The sequence below is a fragment of the Pan paniscus genome, chromosome 11 (assembly GCF_029289425.2).
Source record: "Pan paniscus chromosome 11, NHGRI_mPanPan1-v2.0_pri, whole genome shotgun sequence".
Lineage (NCBI taxonomy): Eukaryota > Metazoa > Chordata > Mammalia > Primates > Hominidae > Pan > Pan paniscus.
The window spans coordinates 18,614,355-18,631,282 of NC_073260.2; the positions used below are offsets into that span (position 1 = coordinate 18,614,355).

Consider the following 16,928-nt stretch of genomic DNA (forward strand, 5'->3'; position numbering starts at 1 on the left):
GCTAAGAGCTGAGAATAGTGCTGGCACATACAGGGGATCCATCCAAGGATCACAGGCAGAGCCGTCCTTGCTTTTCCTCATTCGGCTTTAGAGTTTTTCTCCTAAGTGGTATACAGATACTGGCTTGGCAGGGAACAGAGCCAGGCAGCCAATCCTGCATGCAGACCAGGCTTCCCGCCTAATTTAGCAGCTTCACAAGGGGTGTGGCCTGGGCTCCAGGGATCTGAGCTGGACCCAGTAGACAGAAGTTCACAGAGATGGGCTTTAGTGTAATAGCAAAAGGACTTGAGAACAGAGCTGACAGGAGACAGAATGGGAACGCCGATGCTTAACTGCACCAGTTCCATGCCCATCATCCCCCCGTGGTCCACTCGCCACCCTCTGCTTCTGTGCAGCCTGCCCACCCACCTGCAAGCTCACTGAGCTCATTGGTTACTGGAACTGCTTCCCAGCACAGAGGATGGGGATTCGGCATCACTGGGGGAACTAAATTGGATGGTCTCTGTGGGCCATTTCATCTCCCATTTCAGGGGCTTGGCTGAGAGCAGTTTATTTCTAATCCTGAGGACTGCAGGGCCTCCAGGGAGGAGAGGGTGACAGGCTGGGTTAAGCTGTTAATGGTGCTCTGGGGTTAAAGCTCAATGACCCACGGTGCCAGTGCACTGATTAGTGACCACATCCGCCCACCTGCTGTTTGCTTAGCAGGGAGAGCTGCTCATCTGAATCAGGAATGCAGCACCAAGAAGAAATATGCATTCCAGGCCTGGTTCTGCTGCCAAGTTATCATGTGAGCTTGAATGAGTCCTTTCCTGCTCTGAGCCTTGGTGTGTCTTTCTGGAAGAATGTTTGGATTAGACCTAGATGCTTTTTTTTTTTTTTTTTTTTTTTTAGATGGAGTCTCGCTCTTGTTGCCCAGGCTGGAGTGCAATGGCACAGTCTTGGCTCACCGCAACCTCTGCCTCCCGGGTTCAAGCGATTCTCCTGCCTCAGCCTTCCAAGTAGCTGGGATTACAGGCATGTGCCACCACGCCCAGCTAATTTTGTATTTTGAGTAGAGATGGGGTTTCTCCATGTTGGTCAGGCTGGTCTCGAACTCCTGACCTCAGGTGATCTGCCCGCCTTGGCCTCCCAATGTGCTGGGATTACAGGCGTGAGCCACCATGCGTGGCCTGACCTAGGTGCTTTTTAAGGCCATCTCTTCTAACTCTAACATTCTAGGATTCTACTGGTGAACCTCACACATGAAAAAAGTTCCATCCATGGCAAGAGCTCATGCCCAGGCTCCAATTCTTCAGCAGATCCTCTTTCTTAGCTGACAGCCTGGAATGGAACCAAGACCCCTGACCTCTGTCATCGGCAGCTCAAGTCTTCTCGGAGAGTCTGTGTTTATTCACAGCTCTGGCTGGGCTGAAAAAAGTATGTGATCTGTCAGTGGACAGATCCTGAGCTGTCCATCAGGAAGGAGATGAGCTAAGTCTAGAAGCCACCTGGGGGCTGTCCCACCAGCGCCCCCAACAGGTCTACTCATCCAAAGGGCAGGAAAGGGACTTTGTGCCTCTGCCTTTGATGGTGTAAGGACCCCTTGGGCAACATTTATGCCAAGACCTTGCAGTATTTGGCAGCCTTAGGGAAGCCTCCCTGTGGTCTTAAACCTGGAGCAGGAAGGAAGTGTAATGACAAGAAGCCTTTTCGTGAGGCCCATGACTATTTCATGATGTGATAGTTTCACTGCTGATAGTTTCACTGCACTTTCCTGAAACTCAACTCATCTTTGGCACAGCCATGTAGGAAGATCAGGGAAGCCTGACACTGCATTCTGGGGCCATTCTTTGTCCTGAGCCAGCAATTTCTTTTTCATTCTGTAGGGTTCTTGTAGGAATGAAAGATTCAGAAAGCCCAATAGTTGAGTAAACATTTCTCAAGCATCTTCTCTGAGCTAACCCCAACTTGGGAACTGGGGATTAAAAATGAATTTATTAACTTTTTAATGTTCTGTGCAACATATATACCTACACAGACACAGGGCATAGATTCTCTATTCATAGATGAATAGGCTTTTCACAAAGCATAAATCTTTTAGATCACTGCTAAATGGACTGATACACTGGCTTTAAGGGAATATACTTCTCATGTTTGAAAAAAATATTTTTAAAAAGTCAGACATAGTCCCTGCTCTCAAGCAGTTTGGGTAAAATCCTTTCATCCCTTTGAGCTTCAGTTCTGCAAAATGGGACTGATGATCCCATCAAGGGCTGCCAGATTTAATGGATCAAATCACAAGATGCCTAGTTAAATTTGAATTTTAAATTTAACTGGACATCTTGCATTTTATCTGGTAATCCTAGCCCTGCCGAAACTAGGACTTTTATAAGGTACAGAAGGAATAATATGTGAATTAATAATGTACAACAGTGCTTTACAGTTTACGGAGTTCTGTGTCAGCGAGAAGGGTTTGGATTGAATGACTTTGATGTAAGGGGATCTCTTGCAGGCTTATGATTGTACTCTCATGATGAAGATCCTGAGACATGAGGAGAAAGACTCAATGCTGCATCCCTTGAGAACACTTTTAATTCCAGGAGAGTGAATACAAAACCCTCAATGGCAAAAGATGGAGCCTGGAGCAGCGCATGTGAGAAAGCCCTGGGGTTTTTGGCTCACAGAAAAATCAAAACGGGACCCCTTAGGATGTAAACTGCATCTGCGTCTTCTGGCCACATCCTCGAAAGGATGGTATCCAGAATGCTGTCATTACTCAGACTCCCACTGGAGCATTAAAAGGGACAGGAATGGGCCTGGTTCAAGGAGCTTGAAACCAGTGAGTGTCCTGGCAGGGACAGGAGTGATGAGAAGCGTCTGAACTGGAGATCTGTGGACTCAGGGGACATGAGCCATGGGCTTCCCATCCAGCATGGGTCCTGCTTTTTGGAAGGTGCCACTCCCATCCGAGGTTGCCAGCAAGCCTTTGTTTTGGTAAAGGGCCCCAAGGTGACATTCTTTTTCGGTCACTGTCCAGCTCGGAGAAGCGGAACACCAACAGTAGCAGCGATTGTTCAAAATGTGAAGGCTAAAAAAGGCCTTAGAATCCCCACTCTTTTATTTATTAATTGATTATCTTACAGGTGTGAGCCACCTGTAATCACAGCACTTTGAGAGGCCAAGGCAGTCAGATCACATGAGGTCAGGAGTTCAAGACCAGCCTGGCCAACATGGCAAAACCCCATCTCTACTAAAAACAATACAAAAATTAGCTGGTCATGGTAGCATGTGCCTGTAGTCCCAGCTACTCAGGAGGCTGAGGCAGGAGATTTGCTTGAACCCGGGAGGCAGAGGTTGCAGTGGGCCGAGATCGCACCACCACACTCCAGCCTGGGTGACAGAGTGAGACTCCGTCTGGAAAAAAAAAAAATCCCCACTCTTTCCTCCTTCTATCTTAGCAATGGGGAAACTAAAGACAGGGTGGGGAGGTAACCCACCCAAGACCACATAATAAGTTAGGTGCAGAGCTGGGACCGGAGCCCACATCTGCTGCTTCCCAACTCAGGGTCAGATTCACGTCAGCCCGTCCTTTCCCGAGATTCCCTCTGTCTGGGCAGGCCCTCCAAGCAGCCACTTTTTTCCAAGGCCAATAATCCAGAGATACGTCTGAGAAGCCTTCATTTTTCACAGGGAGGAAAGGCAGTTATTTATTATAATAGTAGTGGTGATAATCTGCTTGGGGACAGCACTTTATAGTTTGCAAAATGCTTTCATGTCATTTATCTGACCTCCCGTCAGTTCCTACCTTCCTACACCCTATACCTCCTGCACTTGTTGTCAGCCCCTAAATGTGCAGTGACGTCCCACAGTGAGGCAGTTTCTTGCGGTGTTTGGAGCATAGTTTCCAGCGCCAAAATGCATGCGATTAAAGCCTGGCTCTGTCATTATGAGTGTGATCTGGGGCAAGTTATGTAACTGAGGTTAACTGTGCCTCTGCTTCCTCATCTGTAAAGTGGGGATGATGGTAATAGGATCTACTTTATAGGATTCTTATGTGAGAATTAAATGATTCATTTATGCTTACAACAGTACCTAGCACATTGTGAGGCCTTAACAAATATCAGCTGCTACTACTACTACTACTACTACTACGATTGTTATTATTTCAGAGCTCTGTTCTATAATCCCAGAGCCCTTCTGCTATTCCTGTTGCTCCTTCAAGGCTTAGCTCAAACTCCCCTCCCCTAGGAAGACTTTTCTTTGATTCTTTCCCCTCAGCAGAGTTCGATGTTCTCTAATATTTACTGCACTTACTTAAATGCATTATATTTGCCTATTTTCTGGTCCATTTCCCTGACAAAGCTGTGATCTTCATCTCCATCTTTATCCCCAACACCATGCCTAGAGACAGGCAGGTATATGTGCTTAATTGATGTTTGTTGAATGCATGAGTGAGTGAGTGATCCTGTGGATTCCAAAATCTAGGAGTAACTTTTTATTTCTGTCTTTCCTTCACCCCACACCCAATCCAACAGCAAGTCTTGACAATTCCACTTCTAAAACAGATTCTGAATCTGCCTCTAAGCCAGTCCAGGCACCATCTTCTCACACCTGGACAACTCAGCCTTCTGGCTGCTGTCTGTGCTTCTGTCCCTGCTGCTCTATAATCTGCCCTCATCTCCCTGCTTAAAACGCTCCCTGACTTCTCTTTGCTCCTAAAATGAAGCCCAGTCTTCTTCCCTGGCTACAGAGTCCTGCCCTCTAGCTTGTACCACTCTCTCCTTCACTTAATATGCTTCACCTATTCTGGTTTCCTTTCTGTTTCTTTCCAACTTCAAAGTCTTGCACTTGCTGTTCCTTCCAGTGTTGGTAGAGTTGTCTCCTTTTGCTTTCAGGTTGAATGTCACATCTCAGCAAGGCTTTCCTTCATCACTCTAAGGGGATATTATTCTGTGTCACAGCACCATTTTTATCTCCCTCGTAGCACTTGCTTAATCTGTAAATATCTTGATTATTTACCCATTTATTTGTTAATTGATTATCTTACTATATTCTATGCACCTTTTTTGTTGTCTTGTACACTAGGGTATCTCTATATCAGTGTTTAACACATTTCTGCTGAATGAATGAATGAATGATTCCTCCTAGCAACACAATAGGTAGACCAGGTATTGTATGCTTATTTTACAGCTGACAAAACTGAAGGTTAAAAAAGGTGATTCTTGCTCTAAGTAACATAGGCTGGAAGTAGAGCAGCCAGGTCTGCTAGATCATGGAATTTTCCCATTAGACCATTTTGCCTTGAAGGGAGATGGACGGAGGGCTGGGAACCCATCTTGGCTGATTCATAGACAGTTCCCCAACATGGGACCGGATGGCAGAGATAACAAGTTCCTGCCTCTTAAAGAGGTCATGCTGCCAGTATGTGACAGTTCCAAATTCCAGACTGCACCTGACGCATTGCACACACCCAATAAACACTCCATAATCATAAGAAAAGTTCAGTGGCTGTTTGAGAAAGGAAATCACACCCATGGGCCTGAGAGGAGGACTGATCTACTAGGACCCTCTGCAGAGGCTGTTCTAATCTGGGCCTGATGAAATGGGAAAGATGTTTCTAATTCCTTTACACAAATGTGACCTAATTTGGAAGATTTTGTAATTCCTAAGGTCCCAACTGCTGCCTGAGAGCAGATCCTGATTATTGTTATCATTTTATTATTATTATTATTATTATTATTATTATTATTATTATTATTAGAGACGGAGTCTCGCTCTGTCATCCAGGCTGGAGTGCAATGGCATGATCTCGGCTCACTGCAACCTCCGCCTCCTGGGTTCAAATGATTCTTCTGCCTCAGCCTCCTGAGTAGCTGGGATTACAGGCACCTGCCATCATGCCTGGCTAATTTTTGTAGAGACGGGGTTTCACCATGTTGGCCAGGCTGGTCTTGAACTCCTGACCTCAGGTGATCCGCCCGCCTCGGTATTGTCATTATTTAAAATCTTGCCATGGCCATTGATAAGAAGCTGGCAGCAGGGTGCCATTTCTGTGATTCTAGGAGGGAAATTCCTGGAGAGGGAGCCTGGGGACATAAAGAGAGCCTTGAACCAGAGTCAGAAGGGGGGAAGGTCCATCGGTGTCCAGCCAGTAGCCTCTAGGCCTCTCACTGGCCCTTAGCTGCCTCCTTTGTACTGACCGATTTGGGTCTGATGGTGGCCTGGGAGTCAGAGGGTTTGAATATGACCCTGGCTCTTGACAGTGTGGAATCTTATCAAGATGCTTTACTTCTGTGGTTCTTGGTTAATTATCTGTACAAGGACATGTTTGAAGGGACTGATGCCAAGTCCCCTTCCGGTTGTGATAGCTGCCATTTTTGTGGTCTTTTCAGGGAAACAGTTGCTCTTCTAGAAGTGGATTTCCTTATTATCGAGCCCCCAGAAGCCAGCAAGAAATCAACATGCCTACCTCAAATAGTTCAACAAAGGGCATCATAGTCCTAAAGGCCTAAGGATTTCTCAGAAGGAGTCAAGTACTCATTCCTGCCAAGTACTCTCTCAGTCCTAGAAGCTACCCTCTGACAGGCACACACTCCAGCAAAGGAGGCTCTTCAAAAGGGCTGAGGCCATGGAAATCAGAGAGTATGACTCTTCTGAAAATCTAGAAGTTCTGGGCATTGAACCCAAGGACATTGTACCCTCCTGACCTTGACTGACTATGTGAGAAGGCAAGGTATAGGAAAATCAGACATGTACCAAGGTCTTTTGAGTGTTCATTATGGGGCAGACTTTGGCTCAATGCTTTATATTCATTTGACTTTGAGGCCTATGAGATAAATTTTATGATCCCCATTTTACAGAGGAGGAAATTGAGACACAGAGCTAAAGTAACTTGTCCAAGATTATACAGCTAGAAAGACCAGATTTGAACCCGGCGTTCTTTACTGCTAAGCTACTGTCTCCTCTAATAACGACAGCAATAAAAAATACTCAAAGTTGAGGAACTATAGTAGGCAGTTGTGGAAATCTGGACCTGAGGTCTAAGCAAATGACTACAAGTTCTATGCTTTCATTTGTTAGCGTGGCGATCTCGGACAAGTCATTTGACTACTTTGAGTGACAACATACTGGCTTGCAAAGTGGGGGTAATCACTCTTTCTACTTCACAGATAAGGCTGAAAAGATTAAAAGGGGAATGCACAGTGGTTCAAGCCTGAAATCCCAACACTTTGGGAGGCTGAGGGGAAGATTGCTTGAGACCAGGAGTTGAAGACCAGCCTGGGCAACATAGCAAGACCCCAACTCTACAAAAAAATTTTAAAAGGTAATGTGCACCTGTAGTCCCAGCTACTCGGGAGGCTGAGGCAGGAGGATCACTTAAGCCTAGGAGTTTGAGGCTGCAGTGAGCTATGATTATGTCACTGCAATCTAGCTTGGGCGACAGAGCAAGTCCCTGTTTTTGTTTTGTTTTGTGTTTGCTTTTTAATTAAAAGGCACAATGTATGTGAAGTGTTTAGAATTGATTCCTGACACATAATAAGTATTCAGTAAATGTTAAGTCTCCATCATTGTTGTTATTGTTGTTGTTACTATCAACATCTTTCCTCCAGAGTTGTTGGCAAGTTCACATGAGATGATGGCTGGGAAAGCTCTGTGCTGTGCACCTGTCAGTAATCCCCTTTATTACAATGATAGCAACCTAAGGGATAGAGTTATTTGTGAAGGTCCAACCCTATTCCTCCCCCAAATGGTTCAAATTCTTTGTATTGCAGCCAACACTGATGACGAGTGAGGGTTTGACTTGGTGCCCACTGTGAATGACGTGCAAATGCTTTTCTGGGCTTATTTTAGCATCAGAGGGCCTTTGAAGCAGGATTTCAACATTTAGCTTCATTGTTTGGGGATGGTGCCTTGCATTTAATGTGGGTTTACAACTTGAGCCTTCCTTCCTCTCATCATCTTGAGATACCATGAAGGCAGGTCAGGGATGTGGTTGGCAGAGACATATCTTCAGATTCAAATGAATTCTGTTGTTGATTGTTGTTGATTTTGAGAGTAATAAGTGCTCACTATTAAAAAAACTGGAAAATGTAGAAAACTATGAAGGAGAAAAAAGTTAAATATCCATAATGCAGTCACTCAGAAAAAAAGAATGTTAACATTTTGGTGTATTTCCTTTTGGTATTTTATTCTCTGCAGATATTATCACTTACACAATTTGGGAATCATGGCATAAATAGTTATATTAATGATTTTTTCCACAATTTTATAAGAATTTCCTTCATAAGTATCTTTTTTTTTTTTTTTTTTTTTTTTGAGACAGGGTCTCACTCTGTCACCCAGGCTGGAGTGCAGTGGCACCATCTCCACTCACTGCAACCTCCACCTCCCGGGTTTAAGTGATTCTTCCACCTCAGCCTCTAGAGTAGCTCAAACTACAGGTGCAACGACGATGCCAGGCGAATTTTTCTGTATTTTTGGTAGAGATGGGGTTTCGCCATTTTGCCAGGCTGGTCTTGAACTCCTGAGCTCAAGCAATCTGCCCACCTGGGCCTCCCAAAGTGTCAGGATTATAGGCATGAGCCACTGTGCTTGAGTATCATCTTTTTTTTTTTTTTTTTCAGGCACCAAGATTTTTATTTACCCACCTTCCTGCTTTCTTTTAACATTAAAACCATATTATTCTCTTTTTGAACCAGGGTTGTGATAGGAACCATCTTGTTACAAAGTAGTAGCAGATCTATGCTTGCTTTTATGTTTTTATAGCCCCTCTGGCTGTCACTTCTCTGTCCTTTCTCAGTTATCCCTTTACAGTCTATTCTGACCCCTGTAAAACAGGGACTAAAAGTACCAACCTCATTGTTATGAGGTTTAAGAGAAGGCCCAGCCCTAAGCCAGGCTCTCAGGAAAATTCAAACAACAGTTCCTCTTTGCCTTTCAATATAGCTCCTTCTCATCTGTCATGGGCTGGGGAACCACTGAACCTGTAAACCATGGGTATAAGTCCACAGACCAGGAACACGGTATAAGTCCACAGACCGGGAACCTTACCTGAATGGTAAGGTACATGGGCTTTGTGACTCCACTACCAACTTCCAAACTAAGGAAGGACTGACTGGGCGCCAGTGGTTCATGCCTGTAATCCCAGCACTTTGGGAGGCCGAGGCATGAGGGCAAGAGATCGAGACCATCCTGGCCCACATGGTGAAACCCCGTCTCTACCAAAAATACAAAAAAAAAAAAAAAAAAAAAGGAAGGACTGACTTAGTGAGCAGTTCCAAGACCACTCAACTCATGGTTCCTTGTGGATGCCTCCCTTGTACCTCCATCATGACCAGGGCTTGAGGAAGGGCCTCTCAATTTCCCCGCCACACTTGATATAGTGTGAGGGATGCAGCAGAGGCCAAAAACTGAGTGACCAGCCCCATCGATGGGGGACACTAACAAACCAATCACAAAGTTGGTGCCATTTGCTCTTAGGGAGAAGAGGCGGGGCCTGAGCAAGGACAGCAGCTGGAAAGTGAAGGGCAGGCCTGACTCTCAGCAGCAGTAGTGATCCGGCTTGAAGGGGCCATCACGGGACGTGCTCAGCTACTGGGCTTGCTTCTCAGTTAGCTTGGTCAATTTCACGTTCAGCTTGCCCAGGGGGGCGCCTCAGCCACTGCCTCATCCAGCTTCTTGGGCAGGAAGTGAACCCCAATGGGGTACTTGTCTGGGTGGGTCCACAGCACAATCTGCACCATCACCTGGTTGAAGGAGTTACTCCCCACAAAGCTGGGGCGGCCCATAGCACAGCCCAGGTTGACCAGCCAACCCTCAGCCAGCACGATGATGTGGCACCCATTCTTCAGCCAGTACCAGTCCACCTGGGGCTTGATGTTTGCCTTCTCCACGGCATTGTTGTTGAGCCACCTGACATCGATCTCCACGTCAGATTGTTCAGTATTACATAAGATGGCATCATCCTTCATCTGCTCAAAGTGCTGGCCAAGGATGATATTGACACAGGTTGTGGTGGTGACAAAGATGTTGCCCTCCTGACAGGCCTCGTCCATGGTGGTCACCTCATAGCCTTCCATGGCAGCCTGCAGTGCACTGATGGGGTCAGTCTCGGTGATGATTACGCAGGCCCCAAAACCCTGCAAGGCCTGGGCACAGCCCTTGCCCACATCACCATAGCCTGCTACCACTGCTACCTTGCTGGCAATCATCACGTCTTGGTCCACTTGGTGCCATCTATAAGGGACTCCTGGCAGCCATAGAGGATGTCAAATTTTGCTCTTGGTGATGGAGTCATTGACGTTGATGGTAGGCACCTTCAGGATTGCACTGGCCATCATCTTGTGTAGGTTGTGGACCCCGGTTTTGGTCTCCTCAGAGATGCCTCAGATGCCCGACATGAGCTGTGGGTACGTACTTGGTGTGGATGAGGTTGGTAAGGTCACCCCCATCATCCAGAATCATGTTGAGGGGCCCGTCCTTGAAGTACAGTGTCTGTTCAATGCACCACGGGTACCCCTCTTTCATTTTGCCCTTCCAGGTGAACACTGGCATGCCAGCCTCGGCAAAGACAGCCACTGCATGTTCCTGGGTGGAGAAGATGCTGCAGCTAGACCACTGCTCCTGAACACCCAGGGAGAAAAGGGTCTCAATGAGGATGGCCATCTCCACAGTCATTTGCAGGCAGCCAGCAATGCAGGCACCCTTCAGTGGCCTGGAGGCCGAGTAAAGCTCCTGCATGCCCATCAAGCCCGGCATCCATTCTCCACAATGTCTAGGGCCTTGTGTCCCCAGGTGGCCAGGCCGATGTTAGCAACTTTGTGGGGCAGTTTGTCAGACATGCTGGCGGCACCTTTGATGGACAAGGGCAAAGGGGGCTGGGCCATAGTCTGGGGACAGGCACTGGGTGGGCAGTGTTGGGCAGGCAGCGCTGGGCAGGTGAGTATCATTTTTTATAGATGTATAGTGTTTCTACATAGAAACATCATACAGCACAAAGTACTCAACTAATCCTTTGTTAACTGTTTAGATTTTTCTAGTTTTTATAATTATATAACACTCTGGTGAACATTTTTGTACATACATATTTACATCTGATTATTTATTTCCTTTGGATAGATTCTTTTTTTTTTCTCTTTTTGGGACAGGGTCTTACTCTGTTGCCCAGGCTGGAGTACAGTGGCATGATCATGGCTCACTGCAGCCTCGACTTCCCAAGCTCAGGTGATCTCCCACCTCAGCCTCCCAGGTAGCTGGGACTACAGCTGCATACCACCATGCTAATTTTTAGTAATTTTTTTTTTTTTTTTTTTAAGTAGAGACGGGGTTTCACCATGTTGCCCAGGCTGGTCTTGAACTCCTGGGCTCAAGTGATCTGCCCACCTCAGCCTCCCAAAGTGTTGGGATCACAGGCATGATCTCCTGTGCCTGGCCTTTGGCTAGATTATTAAAAGTAGAAATAATGAGCCGGGTGCAGTGGTTCACGCCTGTAATCCCAGCACTTTGGGAGCCCGAGGCAGGCGGATCACCTGAGGTCGGGAATTCGAGACCAGCCTGACCAACATGGAGAAACCCCATCTCTACTAAAAATACCAAATTTGCTGGGCATGGTGGCACATGCCTGTAATCTCAGCTAATTGAGAGGCTGAGGCAGGAGAATCGCTTGAACCCGGGAGGTAGAGAGTGCGGTGAGCCAAGATCGTGCCATTGCACTCCAGCCTGGGCAAAAAGAGTGAGACTCCGTCTCAAAAAAAAAAAAAAAAAAAAAAAGTGGAAATAATGGGTCAAAGAGTATAAACACTTTTAAGGCTTTCTGGAAAGGTTGTATCACTTTATATTTCTATCAACAGTGAGAGACCATAACAAGTATTACCAGTTTGTAAAAATTTTTGCCAAATCAATAGGTTAAAAAAATGGCAACTCCTTATCTCAACTTGCAATGCTTTAATTACTCAAGTTGCATATGCAGTATTTCATATTTTTTAGTCATTTGTATTCCTTTCTGTGGCTTGTCTGTTAGTGTCCTTTGCTGGGCCGACTTTGTGAACAGTGGCCCCAGTAATCCTACAGTTGTCTGCAGAAGATGCCAAACCTTGCATTTAGCCACATCTGATAGGAGGCCAGCCTCCGGCAGGATTAGAAATAGTCCATGTCAGCATTGCTGTTTCAATGAAACCAGAAAGGGGAAAGGTGTCTGTTTTATTGGAATCTGGGAGATGAAGTTATTTTGCTGAGCCCTATGTATCATATTATTATACCTTCTTTTCTCACTCCCAAAGCTTCTCTTTTCTTAAATGCTTTTCTAGCAGAAGGGTTAAATTTGGTGCATGTGTGTCCTTTCCTTCAGTATGTGTTCACTGACCTCCTACTATGTGCAACACATAGCGGCCACATTAACGGACTGTAGTGTATAGAGAAGAGCCTGGGCTTTTGAGTCACAAGGGCCTTGGGCAAGTCTCTTAAGCTCTTGGAGGCTCAGTTTCTTCTTCTTTGAAGTGCAGATGACAGCCCTGTCTTTGAGGAATAAATGTGTTCTGAATATAAAACTCCCGGAACAGCATCTGCCACATCATAAGACTTCACAGACAATTTTTAAAAAAATTTTTTTCAAGATGGAGTCTTGCTCTGTCGCCCAGGCTGGAGCGCAGTGGCACGATCTCGGCTCACTGCAACCTCTGCTTCCCAGGTTCAAGCAATTCTCCTGCCTCAGCCTCCCAAGTAGCTGGGATTACAGGCGTTCACCACCACGCCTGGCTAACTTTTTTGTATTTTTAGTAGAAACGGGGTTTCACCATGTTGGCCAGGCTAGTCTTGAACTCCTGACCTTGTGATCCACCCACCTCGGCCTCCCAAAGTGCTGTGATTACAGGCATAAGCCACCGCGCCTGGCTCACAGACAATTCTTGAGCCATTTCTGTGTATTTGAAACTGTGCTAGGTGCTGACTAATAAAGTGAGAAATCAGTTGGGGCCCTTTAGAGCACCTCATTTGCCTAGGAGAAAAGTCAGGCTGCACATTGGCTCCAACAAGGCCCACTCTGACCCCTGCTGTTCTGTGGTTCTTCCCTAAGCCTTTGGCTCCAGGTCTCATAGGCCTTAGCTACAGTTCTGGGGCAAATATGAAAAGTGCCAGTCAATGTTCTGTTACACAGAGTGTCACAGCTATAATTTTTTTCTTTTCTTCTTACCATTATAAGTATTTTCCATTTATAGTTAAGTGTCAGTGGGAGCCAGCCAACCTCAGTTTGATTTCTAGCTCTATTATTTACTAAGTGACCATGGGCAAGTTGCTTAACCTGTGACCTAGTTTCCTTAGCTGTAAAATGCAGATAATAATAGACTATAGACTGAATGTTTGTGTCCCCCTAAAATTCACACGTTGAAATCCTAACTCCCCATGTAAAAGTATTTGGAAGCCTTTGGGAGGTGATTAGGTTATAAGGGCAGCGCCATCATGAATGGAATTAGTGTCCTTTTAAAGGACACCCAGGGAGCTCACTGAATCTGCTGGTGCCTTGATCTTGGACTTCCCAGGCACCAGAGCTGGGAGAGATATATTTTTTGCTGTCTACAAGCCACAATCTACAGTACTTTGTTGCAGCAGCCCAAATGGACTAAGACATAATAGTACCTATTTCCTGGGGTTTTTAGGATTAAACAAAACAATTCATATGTAGCTCTTGGTATAGTGTCTAGCATAGACTATGAGCTCAATTATTTACTATTAATATTTGCTATACTGTCTTCATAGCTACACTTACAATGACTTTCTAGGATTAAATTTAACAGGTATAATAATACCTTTCTTTGATGACAGATATGTAAGGTATTTCCAATTTTTAAACACAAACATAATTCCTAAGAAAGTCATCTTGTAGTTTGGAGATTAAGGAAGATTTAAAATTAAGGAAATTTAAAAATTAAATGTTGAATGGACATTAACACATTTAAATTACTGGTAGCTTTCAAAAAAATTCAATATTTTCTATACATATGACAGGCTAATATCCCATCTTAAAAGCCCCGGCATGGATGATCCTTGCCTAAGGCAGAGAGCTGACCTGAATCACTCGACAAGGTGTCCTAGTCATTTGCTCTGTGGCTCTCCTGGCCAAGAAGCTGCATCAGCATTTTTCCCCTTGCCAGAGAACCTCTGATACAGCAAAGCTCAGGGCCAACCCAGCATTTTTCAGATATCATTTGGAAATATCAGGTAGGGCAAGTGTCAGGCCATGTCACCTGATGGGGAACTTATGGGCCAGGGGTTTCTGCTCTGGTCCTTCAGCCAACAAGGCTCAAAGTTAGCAATGGTATAACAAAAATATGAACCTACACAGCTTGAGCACCGTCTGTGTGCTAGGCTCTGTAAAAACATTCTCCTCAATCCTTAGCTCAACAAATGAGAGACGATTTATTGGCCCCATTTAATAGATGAGAAAAGTGGCCTGGCGCGGCGGCTCATGTCTGTAATCCCAGCACTTTGGGAGGTCTAGGCCGGAGGATAACTTGAGCTCAGGAGTTCGAGACCAGCCTGGCCAACATGGTGAAACCCCGTCTGTACTAAAAATACAAGAATTAACTGGGCCTGGTGGCAAGTGCCTGTAATCCCGGCTACTCGGGAGGCTGAGGCAGGAGAATCGATTGAACCTGGGAGGCGGAGGTTGCAGTGAGCCAAGATCACGCCACTGCACTCCAGCCTGGGCGACAAGGGTGAAACACTGTCTCAAAAAAAAAAAAAAAAAGTGGGGGGGAAAACTGAGGCTCAGAGAGGTGAAAGGTTTCCTCCAAGGTCACAGAGTTGGTAGTCATGACCCAAGTCTGTCTGACTCTAAAGACACAAGCTCCTACCACAAGCACGACAAGACCTCAATTAATTCAATTTAACCAGCATGGGTTAGCACTTACATGTGTTGCCCCTGCTAGGTTCTCAGAACAGGGAGAACATCTGATGTAAGAGACAGACAACAAGTTCTAGTATTAAGGCTGGTGCATGCCTATGAGAAGTAATAAAGCCATGTGGGCAATTCAGTTTATCCTGTTGCATATATTTCTGAAAGCCTCCTTAATCCTTTTAGGAAGAGGCAATGGAGAGGTAGATTGGTAGATCAGGGCTGTAATCAATGCATAAAGAAGGGGTGGTGGGGAAATAAGAAGGGAGAGATTAATTCCCACTCAAATCCAGGAATGTCTTTTAGAGAATGTGGCATTTTGGTTGGGGTTTGAAGGGCCAGGGAGGATCAGCAAGGGAATATGGGGGACTGGCATGACCTGTCCACCCTCCCAAAGCAAAGTAAAAATAGAACCTTGGTTAGTGCTTGCTAAATATTGGTCCTGAAGACAGAACACTCACATTCTCCCTCATTCCCGCTGTCTTATATACATAGACCTATCAAGACACACCCATAGATAACCACAAATGCAAAAACACAGAAAATACACAAAAACACACACCAGTACACATGCACAGATTAAGACACAATATATAAAAATAGATACTAGCTCCCATACTCATAAACTCACACAGATACATACAATACTCATACACACAGACTCACAAACATGTTTATGCATTCATACACAGCCTCCCCCACCCACTACTCATGCAGGAAAATAAATGCATGCTTTAATTAACATACACGGGTTCACACATAAATCTCATCCTGCTGGTCTGGTTGAAGACCAATGACTAATGGGAAACCATGCACAAAGCCAAACATCACGTAGGGGAGGCCGGGATTGGGTTAGCAGTGGGGCTTGAATTAAGCCCCATCAGATGACAAACCCGCCCTGCCTGGCTTCCCCTGGAAGCTGCTGAGCCGAAGCAGCAGCGCCTGACCTAGCTCTGGATCCTGGGCGGATGATGCGAGGCTGCGTGCCCGAATTCCAGCTTGATTCAGGGTTTAGTGTCATCCAGGGTCGAGCTCGGCTATTAGCCCCACCCCAATCCCTGCAACCAGCCGGAGGCTCTGGGGGCACTGAAGGGCTGTGGCCTGGGGCTGCTTTCTAATCCTGGGCTTGCCCTGGCGCAAATGCTGAGAATAGTTAGCATTAATGAGGGTTACAACAGTGGGCCCGGCGCTGGGCTAAGCCCTTTACGTCCATGACTTAATTCTCACAACAGCTCTGTGAGGGGGGTGAGGGGTGTCCTATCATCTCCATTTTAGTGGAGAAAAAACCGCGCTCAGGCCACAAAACCATTCAGCAAAAGACATCAAGTTGAAGTTCAACCCTGTCTGATCCTATTCTTCCCGGGGTTTAGGGAAGTGTGCTTGCGAGCCTGTCTCCTCCACGCAGGAAGCTTGCACCTTCTGCCCTGAGGGGTCTCCACCGCTCGGTCCCGCCCCCTTGTCCAGTCTGGCACAACACCTGGCCCACAGCAGGTTTCTGGTGAGGGCGTGGGTCTCGGTTCAGGGAGGCCCTCAGCAAGGGCCTCAGCTTCCCCATCTCTGAAATGGGAATGGCGGCAGAGACCTCGCAAGGCTGCGACCAGGCTCTCTGGAGCAGCAGAGGGCATGCCAAGCTCTACATCGTCGCTGCCGCCGCCCTCTCCCATCGCGGGGTTCCCGCGCGGTCCCCGCCCGAGCTGGGGTGCGGCGCCGGCGCCCCATTGTTCAGGAGGGCAGGGATGCTCCCAAGTGCTGATTCCACCCCCCGCTCGTGCTCGCAGCCCGGTGGAGCAGATGACTAGGCCCGGCGTCTGCCGCGCGGGGCGCATCCTTTGTCTGCTCCGCGGCGCCCGGTGCCCGAGGCCCGCGCCCCACTCTTTGGGCAGACAAAGCCGGGGCCGCCGCGAGCCCGGCAGGCTAGAGCTGGGCTCGCACCACCCTTCTCCCGCCTCACGGACCGCCCCCTCTCCTGGACGTCCTCTGATTGGCCTACGGGGCTACAAAGAGGCCGGGAAGCGGGCGGATCACGTGGGCAACCCTGGCTTCCCATTGGTTAGGCGCGGCT

General features: G+C 46.8%; 1 pseudogene; it reads right to left on the reverse strand.

Annotated features, from left to right (window-relative positions):
• Window positions 1-6,989: 6,989 nt before the first annotated feature.
• Window positions 6,990-16,798, reverse strand: LOC100990624 (adenosylhomocysteinase-like; annotated as a pseudogene).
• Between the last annotated feature and the right edge of the window lie 130 nt (window positions 16,799-16,928).